General features: G+C 43.8%; 1 non-coding gene across 1 annotated transcript; it reads left to right on the top strand.

Annotated features, from left to right (window-relative positions):
* The first annotated feature begins 2,792 nt into the window (after nt 1–2,792).
* On the top strand, nt 2,793–2,899 carry LOC127674262 (U6 spliceosomal RNA). Its single transcript, XR_007975314.1, has one exon. It is a non-coding gene; the product is annotated as a U6 spliceosomal RNA (small nuclear RNA).
* Nucleotides 2,900–9,661: the final 6,762 nt, after the last annotated feature.

The following is a 9,661-nucleotide window of genomic DNA, read 5'->3' as shown; positions in this document are numbered from 1 at the left end:
TATACCATGCAATAACATAAGCATATACCATACAATACCATAAACATATGCCATACAATAACATAAGCATATACCATGCAATAACATAAACATATACCATACAATGCCATAAACATATACCATGCAATAACATAAACATATACCATACAATGCCATAAACATATACCATGCAATAACATAAGCATATACCATACAATGCCATAAACATATACCATGCAATAACATAAACATATACCATGCAGTAACATAAACATATACTATGCAATAACATAAGCATATACCATACAATACCATAAACATATGCCATACAATAACATAAACATATACCATGCAATAACATAAACATATACCATGTAATAACATAAACATATATCATGCAATAAGCATGTAGACTTTCATACTCATTGAGTCATGTAGGAAGAAATGCTATTTCTGCTATTACAATACTTAAAAGATTTATGTTATTTCAAAAATTAAATTGTGCCTTTATTTATTCAGGTCCTTCAGGTCACTAGGGAATAAAAATGAAGCCGTGTGTCAGGGCGGTTCTGGGTGGGATGTGCTTCCCGAGAGAGGTGCCAGGCTGGGTTCCGGATGCTTCTGCACTGGGGGCTGTGTGCTTTTTGGCCACAGGGGAAGCAGAGATTCGCCTCTACTACTCCCCCAGCATGCCATCCTCTGAACATGAAGTTCTTGGCTCCTGGATCAGCAGGCTGATTAACAGAGAGACTCATGTGACCCACGGAGGACATTTTAATTCCAGCCAGTTTGGTAACATTTACACAGCTGAAGGTGTCTGGTTCGTTAAGTACCTCCACAGAGGCTGAATGGAAGAAATGTATGCCAGACTGGCCTTCGGCCTGTGAAAGATAGGCAGGTCATCTGATCAAAATAGACGTGCTGACAAGCCCTCAGATTTATCTCATCTAGGGACAATCTCCTCAGGTTCCGTAATGACACCGAAATAAACTGCCCTCAGTTGAGAGGAACCGATACGTCGTGTAAAAACCTACAGATACACAACTGCTCGGCCGCCACTGTACCCGGACGCCAGTTACCACATTCGCAACTCGGTGAAACAGAAAATCCTTTAGGCTTCAAACCACCACAGACTGAGAGTGAGGACAAAATCAACGCTTCCCACAGAGCAGTGTTCTAGCAGTGCTCAGTCCGTGGTACCTAGCGGGCGATCCTGACGCTAACAAGCTTAGTTCCAGGAAGTACTGTCTGGACCAAAAGATGCGACTGTTCTTCCCCCCCACACACACCCCAATTGCATTTTCTCAAATATTTTTTCCCAAAGCTGAGCCTTCTAATAGAATTATGCAAATTTTGTCCTAACCCCGAATGTTTTAAGAAGGAAACATCACTTTGGATATGCAGGCCTCACATTGCAAAAGGAAGCTGGGGACTTCTGGGGACTTCAGGGATGGACACAGAGATGACACGCCCGGCAGGCTTCCTGCATCTCTGAGGTTTTTTTTTTTTTTTTTTTTTTTTCCACAAACTTCAAGTGCCTCCTGCCTCTGAAGGACAGTCTGACTTTGGGGCATGGAAATGCTGACTGGTCATTAGGGGATTATCTGCTTGGCAGGACAGAACCGGGCTCAATGCATCTTGCTCCTGATTTGAACTGGCTGGGGAACACAAACGGTCCAGGCACAAGACTGGATGGTGACCGTGGACGGACTCTTGTAGCTCCTAAAAATACATATGGCTGCTTGGGAAATAATTTTCTGCGTCTTGTTTTACTTTCAAATAATGAGAGGTGTTTTCTTTTAAGTCACCAGGAAAGATGACTCTAAAGAACATGTCCGGTCTAATATGTGCTTAGCATTTCAGACTAGGTTAAGATGTCTCTTTAAAATGCCCACACATGGAAGATAGGTCAGCTATACTATGGAAAAGCACACAAATTGCTCTGTCTTTGATTCTTGACCCTTTCACATGTGCCTAAACAAAGGCATTTATTTGAAATCGCGTGTGCCACAAAGCGCTGTCAGATTGTGAACTCACACCTTGGTGGCCGAAGAAAGCTGTGATCCTAGTGGACGAAGACTGAATAGCAACACCAACCAAAACATAGTTTCCTGTTAGAGCTTTCTTGAACTTGACAGACAAGAACCAAAGCAGAGGTGTTCCCAATCGTCCTGTGAGCTGGGTTTCTTGTCAGTTTGTTTGTTTCTGTTTTATCACCGTTGCCTTTCCTGGTGAATCTTGTCTCTTTCTAAAGACAGAGGTTAGACAAGGTAGAGAGGTGGGGCGGGGGGAGGGGAGAATGAGGTGCAGGTGAGATGCTTGTCAGACCTTTCCCTGCATCCCAGTTGACCTTGACAGTCGGTCACTGAGCCTAACCTTCGCTGCTGGCATTCTGTCCCTGAAAGACTTCAGTGAAAATACTCCTGTATATTAAAAAGAAAAAGAAAAAAAACACCAGCAACCTCCCTGAAGGGCCCAGATTCCTCCCGCTCAGCCGGTTCCCTCTCCCCCTTGGCACTGCCCTGTCGAGTCCCCTTGGAAGCCGCAGCCACTTGACCAGAGCTGGGAGGAGAGCTGCTAGCCCAAGCTTGTTTTCTTCCCTCGGCCTATGGTATGTGCACGCTCAGCCAGCACAGCCGCCAAGAGGCTCAAGTTGGGAACACTAGCTGTCTCAGAGAAGAGATTCGTATTTTAAAACCGAGTCCTGTGCTCCTGACACCCGCAAGCTTCCCAGAAACTGGGGGTGGGGGGGGCTTTACTGTCAGTGTCTCCACTGCAGGACAGTTAAATCTGACATTAAAATCTGACATCTGGTGCTCGCTTCGGCAGCACATATACTAAAATTGGAACGATACAGAGAAGATTAGCATGGCCCCTGCGCAAGGATGACACGCAAATTCGTGAAGCGTTCCATATTTTTACGTCTGTATTCATTACTGAACAGGCAGAAGGAATTCTAGAGTATTTCACTTCCCCATGACTAAGTAAAGCAGAAAAGTGCTTTTTAAGACACTACTTACGTTGATGAAATTTCTATGGTTTTGTCCCTGGACTTGCAGAGATGCATGCAAGATCTTTTCAATAAAGGCTTGTCTGGAAATGTAAAAAAAAAAAAAAAAAAAAAAAAAAAAAAAAAAAATCTGACATCTGGAGGTCATCAAAAACCAAAGAGTCGCTTTCCTGATTGATTTATTGTTATTGTTGTTCAGTGTTATTCAGAGGGAATAACATTGACATGACCAAACTGGAACCCATTTCTTCACTGACTGGGCCTGGATTGGTTCTCTTCTTAACAAACATTGCTGTAGCCGTAGTTGGTAAGTAATTAGTCGGCCTAGGTGAAGTACAAACTTAGCAAGTGTCTTTATTTACAGAAGTATTTTACATGAGCAGAAAAGGGAAGATGAAAAAAACTAAACCAACCCAGGACACACCTGCCAAATTAATTCTGATAATTTGGTAGCACACTCTTCATTGATTATAGATTTCTGGAGGGGGAAACAAATAGTTCTCTGTGAAATAATGTTAAGCTACAGAAGGAAAATAAATAGATATTAAATATATAAATATTAAAGACAGATCACCCCCGTTTTAATCTTTGCTATTGTTTTCTCCTTATTTTCCTCAAGACAGCAAAGTAACAAAGTCACAAAGACACCAATCAGCATACACAAACGGAATGTTCTTCCAAAGACAAGCGAAAAGTATTGTAGCAGAATTTCCTCCTAGTGTTATATTACAATTCTAAACATGAATAGTACCACAAGGGGAAAAAAAATAGGATGTCATTTTGGCTGGTACAGGCGGGTATCAGTTTGCAGTCTTGCAAACTGAGTATCGTTAGCCCTGGGTAGACTCCAGAGAAGGGATGCAATACCCCATCCAGTTCAAACTGCTTTCACTGCCCCATAGAACACTTAACAGGGAACAGAAAACAAACCTCCCCGTTGGCTGCTTTTTTTTGAGCATCATTACAGATGACGACGGCGGCGGCGGCAACGACGGCGGCACAACTGTGAAATAAGGTCAAATATGACCCTGGGACAGGACTGTGCCTCTGGGGAGGGGGCAGGGGGAGGGGAGAAATCAATTACAACTGTAGACAGGAACTACCACGGGAAAGCGCCCATATGTGGCCACGATTGAGTATTGTGAAACTCAGTATGGTATAGCCAGAGGAACCCGTGGTAGTTACTTTTTGCAGCTTGGAATAAGCCAGTCTATAGGTTAGAAATATCAAAGTGGACTGGCAATTAGTTTAATGGCTTGGAAGATTTATTTCTTAAGCAGAGACCAGAACAACTCTGAGATGGAATACATTTTTCTGAAACTCCTTTGTCCACGTTCCATCCGATTAAAGAAAACTGAGAAAATATTACTTCAAAGTGCTTTCAGACATGAAAAGGCAGACGTGACATACCAGGGAGGGCAGCTTTATCTCACGTAAGCCCTCGTGCCTGATTCCAATAGGCGACTGATAGAGAAATCTTGTTATTGCTGGGAAGAAATGAGGAACACATGGATGCTTACAAATTGATTTTTTTTCCCTCAAACACTAACTTCTGGGGTTCCTGCATTAGTGGCATATCTGTACTAGCTCATGTGCTCTGTATGAAAAGAAGACTTCCGGAGCCAACCCCAGAGCCTCGGGTTCTGTGGTAAAAACTGTGATGTGGGAGTCAGAAACGTACACATGTGTTTTAGATGTAGGTTGTCTGCAGACTTGGCTATCAAAAAAAAAAAATACTAAACTCAGTTTGGTGATATAGGTCAGTGGTTGTATGTTCACCCAACATTCATGAGGTCCTAGATTCAATCCCCAATTAATTAAATTCGATCAATTAATTCAACCAAATAAAATTAAAGTAAAACCGTATTTGTGAAGATCACAGAGGATATTGGTTTTCTCTTGATCTCTGCTGCCAGTCCACTGAGACTCAGGCATATAGCTGCCAGATGCAAACCTCTGTGTTTTGATGATGATAAAGGAGGCCATTAGAACAACTGTCTTTCTACTCTTTGGTAGATGGAGTCTTCAGTGGAAGTGAAGGTGAGAAATGTTAAAGAAGGTGAAGTGCAGAGAAAAAAAATAAGAATACTTATTTTGCATTGGCAGTTGGACTAGATTTTCTCACCCATTGTTGGATTGGATCCTTACAGTAACTCCATAGGTGTTGGGCGTGTGGGTCAATCTATGCAATGCATAGCAGGAACTGGAGGTCTGCAAAGTCTGCTTATCCAAGGTGAGAGCGATGGAAGGAACAATGACCCAGCAGGCAACCTTCCTGGAGTCTGCACCGCTCTACAGACAGCCTCCTGTTTCTCATTTAACTTTTATCACCTCTAAGGATGTAAAACCTCAGCTCACTAATCACTGGCACAAAGAAACGTCCGAGACTGGAGGCGTGGATGTTGGACATCCCTGCTGGGCCCGGGATGAATTGTGATTGTGTTATGTGATCGTGCTTTGTAAGTTACAAGACAGTCTGTGCACGTACTGTACTCATATACTATTGCATCTTTTCCCTGGACTTAAAGATTTCATAAGGGAAACTTGAAATTTACACAGGGTGTCTGGAGAAATGATAGCTAAATATTTAGTTATGGATCATAAAATGGATGGAGACGGAAATCTAAGTAGAAATGAATTTAATTTTTTTTTGAGAAACTTTGAATTTTGATGCAGTTGAATCCTGGGCATAGAGCAGAGTGACTTGTATGTGAAGCTCCCCGGTGGCAGATTATAATGCCTTGAAGCTTCTCCCATTTTGTCTTCTCAGACTTTCTGGGAAGTGAGCTCATGTATCCTTGAGATGTTAGGCACTTCAGAGGAACCCCATGGGTTGACACTGTGTGAAGTCCGTGCTGAGCTGACCACATCTGAAGCCACAGCGGAGGCTCCGGGTTGTGATCATTTGCCTGCTTCTCGGATCCTGAAATGGGGACACATCACAGCCCTCCTCACAACTTGCTCAATCCGCGTCTCCCGGTATTTTCTTCTCCGTGCTCTTAATTCCAAGTTGCTAGCCGTAATCAGATCCTGTCTTGGAAATGTCAGACGTGAGCAAGAGGAGGGCAGCCATTCCAACAGCTGCGGCAGCAGGTTCTCCTGCTGAGGTGTTAGACATTGAGTAGAATTACCAGGGTTCTTTCCAGCCAACAAACAGAGCCTCAGATGGGCAGAGATAAAGTTATGAGTATTTGATGTAGTCAAGTTCTCTGAATAAGGGTGAGGTTACTCTTGACTGTTTCTAAAAAATCTTGAAAGGAGAAATCAAACAACAGAAAATATGTCGTTATTGACGCAAAAGAAGTGTATCCATCCGTGCCCCACCCCCACCCCACCCCCATGCCCATCATGCAACGCGCACTGATTCGCGTCTTTATTCTGCCTCTTCTCCTGTTTGTGAACTGGACATCATCTAGCAAAAGGCACAATGTCACAACTGTGGACCGTTTCTCAATGAGTTGTGACACATGGGAAGCTTTGAGTCCTAACTAATCCCGACTACTGTGCCTGTCAAGAATTTTAAAACTCTCAACCCACCTAGGAGTTCACCTTGAAATTCTATTACATGGCACCTACTTGGGACCATATATTTACAGAGAATGCCAACAGTGCTTCAGAAAACATGGCTCAAGTAGCCCGGTTTCTGTATAGTCCATGGGAATTTAAATATTGCTTTGGAATGGCTGCTCTCATGTCTCCCTGTTCTTCCTAGAGTACTTGAAAACACAGAACTTTCTTTCCTTTAAATTTCCTTCTGGTATATAGGTGAAGAAATACCTTTAAGATTTTCAGATGACCCAAAGAAAAACCTGATCACCCTTGTAGACAAATCTGGTTTTTTAAATGAGGACTAGATCATGTCACAGGATAGTGTGGGAAGCCATCCTGAGCTATTCGGACTATTGCTTACTCATGGCCCTAAGGTGGTGGCTGCTAAAATATAAGAACAATTAACTAGAGCCTCTCCCGTGGGCATTGGTTTAGTCATTGTCTTGAAGATAACTACAGAATGATCCTGCCTGCATCATCACCCGCTGACTCCGGTAATTGCGGTGGAAGGAAGTCCTGAGATAACTGCGGCAGGCTCCGGCCTGTGCAAACACCTGTTGTCTCCACCGGAGGACCCTTGTCTCCTCCTGCTGAAACTGCTAATTGCCCTTCCTTCCTTTGTCCCTACCTTGGGGTACGCCCCTCCTGAAAGTCTTATAACTTGGGTACCCCAGAACAATAAACGAGGCTTTGACACAACTCAGAGTGGCTTTTCATTCTTGGTGCTTGGCCTCCGTCTCTCTCCCCCCCCCCCTTTTGACCCGCAGGTAGCACCCCTTCGGAACCCTGGAATAACTGACCCGCGGGACGGGTTACAGGATAGCCTATTCCTGTACACCCATTACTTTGCGGGTGGACATTGGAAGACCGCTGTGATTTCAAGACTAACCTGGTCAACATAGTGAGTTCTAGGCCAGCCTTGGCTACAGAGAAGTAATTATAAACAAATGAAATAAAAATATTTCAAGTTCATTATAGACGCACAGAATGTCAAACTGAAGTACATTTTTCATCTCTGTTTTCTACTCCATTTCTTTACTCCCATATCTGAACAATTTTAGAAGAATTAGCATGGAGCCCTCTTTACTAACTGTAACTGCCCGCAGTTACATGAAACAGATTACCTGGAAGGGAAGCTGGGGATGTATGGGAAGGCGGCAAAAAGAGATGGAGACCAAGATAACACCTGCTATTCAAGGTCTCAAGGTTTAATAGAGGACTCAGAATTTTAAAGTTTCAGGCAAGACCCTTTCCCCAAATTCCAGGGTGTGTTCAGGGGAACTGGTCTGGCTGTTCACTGTGTGTTGTCTCCACGCTCAGGCGGCTGGGTGGGTCACCTTGGTCTGAATGCTACACCTTAGGTGGAGGGGATTATGGATAACACAGGAGTTCCTGCTCAAAGGCTGGGAGAGGAACTTCACCTTGGTCGATAGCAAGTTCCTGCCAGGTGGCATGGCACCCCAATAAGGCTCTCTACAACTAACTATCTACTGTGTGCCAAATCTGACCCCCAAGACCTCCATCATTCCCTCTTATGGAATTTTCAGTTCCATAGAAATTGCCACCATAGCATTCAGATCAGAAAAGGCAGGAAATTTACCTGGGACAACAAAACATGCCAGGCGGTGGTGGCACACGCCTGTGATCCCAGCACTCTGGGAGGCAGAGGCAGGCAGATTTCTGAGTTCGAGGCCAGCCTGCTCTACAGAGTGAGTTCCAGGACAGCCAGGGCTATACAGAGAAACCCTGTCTAGACAAAACCAAATCCAAAAAAAACCAAAAAACAAAAAACAAAAAAACAAATGAAACAAACAAACAAACAAACAAATAACCAAAACAAAACATGGGCAGAAAAAAAATAAATTTGGCTCTGCCTACTGCTAAGATGCATTGGGTATGTGTGTGTTTACATGAGTTCATTTGTGATTTGTCTTAAAGATACTAAGCTTTACTTGTTCTGGAGTATACTTCTTAGTGATTCAACCATAAACAAACCAGTTAGTTTTATAAAAGGCCAGTCTCTTATAGTTGAAAAATGAGTTCAAATCCACCTTGACTAGTCCCTGTTGCTAATTCCAATACAGTCAAGGTTACACCAAGAAACTCTGTTGATAGATTATTTCTCTTCTGCCACTGAAGCAAGCCAATTCAAACCAGATTAGATTATTATGATGATTCAGATATGATTGGCCCAGGGAGTGACCCTATTAGGAGGTGTGGCCTTGTTGGAGTAGGTGTGTCACTGTGGGTGTGGGCTTAAGACCCTCACCTTAGTTGCCTGGAAGTCAGTCTTCCACTAGCAGCCTTCAGATGAAGATGTAGAACTCTCAGGTCCTCCTGCACCATTCCTGCCTGGATGCTGCCATGTTTCTGCTTTGATGATACTGGACCAAACCTCTGACCTATAAGGCAGCCCCAATTAAATGTCATTTATAAGACTTGCATTGGTCATGGTGTCTGTTCACAGTAGTCAAACCTTAACTAAGACAATTATATTAAAGACAGGTTTATTGGGAAGTTGCTCTCGGGCAGGTAAGTTCCCTGGCTAGAAGGACAGAGCCCAGGGATCTCGCCATGGAGAAAAGGGATGTGTGTGTGTGTGTGTGTGTGTGTGTGTGTGTGTGTGTGTGTGTAGGGGAGGGAGAGAGAATGAGAGAAAGGGTACAGGGTACAGTTGGGCAGAGGGAGAGAAGAAAAAAAGGAGGAGGAGGAGGGAGAGGAGGGGGAGAGCACAAAATGTCTGGATTATATAGGGAAGAGTCTCTGGGGAAGGGCAGCCTGGCCCCTGAGCTGAATAGTTTGGGTTTGGAGACAGGGTATACTAGGTAGGGACTGAGGAATGCTGGGAGAAGCTGGGGGCCAGGTCTGTTTTGATACGTAAAATAAGCACCTCAGTCCATTGTACTGGGTCCAAAACCAAACACCTGACTCTAAAAACAAAACAACAACAGCAACAAAAACCTGGACAGTGCTAGCTCATGCCCTTAATCCCAGCACTCAGGAGGCAGAGGCAGGCAGCTCTCTGATTTTTGAGGCCAACCTTCTCATCAGAGTGAGTTTCAGGACTGCTAGGGCTACACAGAGCAACCCTATCTTGAAAACCAAACAAACAATGGGGATGAC

Source organism: Apodemus sylvaticus, chromosome 23 (assembly GCF_947179515.1).
Source record: "Apodemus sylvaticus chromosome 23, mApoSyl1.1, whole genome shotgun sequence".
NCBI classification, from domain to species: Eukaryota; Metazoa; Chordata; class Mammalia; order Rodentia; family Muridae; genus Apodemus; species Apodemus sylvaticus.
This window is presented reverse-complemented; position numbering and strand designations above follow the sequence as displayed.